The 592-nt window shown below is 39.9% G+C and overlaps 1 pseudogene; it reads left to right on the top strand.

Annotated features, from left to right (window-relative positions):
- Positions 1 to 592, top strand: part of LOC105554150 — a 158309-nt pseudogene that overhangs the window by 23900 nt on the left and 133817 nt on the right.

Raw genomic sequence — 592 nt, 5'->3', positions numbered from 1 at the left:
CTCAAGAAGCCTTTCGCTAAGGCAGTTCTTGTGGAATTCGCAAAGTGATATTTGGAAGCCCATGGAGAACGATGGTAAAAAAGGTAATATCCTCACATGAAATCTGGAAGAAAGCTTTCTGAGAAACTGCTTAGGGTTCTGTTAATTCATCTCAGAAGGTTACATCAGTATTTCGTGGTTCTCCTTGCTTGTCTTATTTCTGTGGAATCTGAGAACAGATATTTCGGATTCCTTTTAAGACTCTTGGGCCAAAGGAAACACCCTCTGAAAACAAAGAGAAAGAAGCTGTCTGAGAAACTTCTTTGTGTTCTATAAAATCATCTCACAGAGTTACAGCTTTCTGCTCAAGAAGCCTTTCGCTAAGACAGTTCTTGTGGAATTCGCAAAGTGATATCTGGAAGCATATAGAGGGCTATGGTGAAAAAGGAAATATCCTCAGATGAAACCAGGAAAGAAGCTTTCTGAGAAACTGCTTAGCGTTCTGTTAATTCATCTCACAGAGTGACATCTGTATTTCGTGGATCTCTTTGCTAACCTTATTTCTGTGGAATCTGAGAACAGATATTTCGGATCCCTTTGAAGACTATAGGGC

The sequence above is a fragment of the Mandrillus leucophaeus genome, unplaced genomic scaffold (assembly GCF_000951045.1).
Source record: "Mandrillus leucophaeus isolate KB7577 unplaced genomic scaffold, Mleu.le_1.0 Scaffold63, whole genome shotgun sequence".
Taxonomy (NCBI): domain Eukaryota; kingdom Metazoa; phylum Chordata; class Mammalia; order Primates; family Cercopithecidae; genus Mandrillus; species Mandrillus leucophaeus.
The sequence above is the reverse complement of the archived record's forward strand: the minus strand, read 5'-3'. Positions and strand labels throughout refer to the sequence as shown.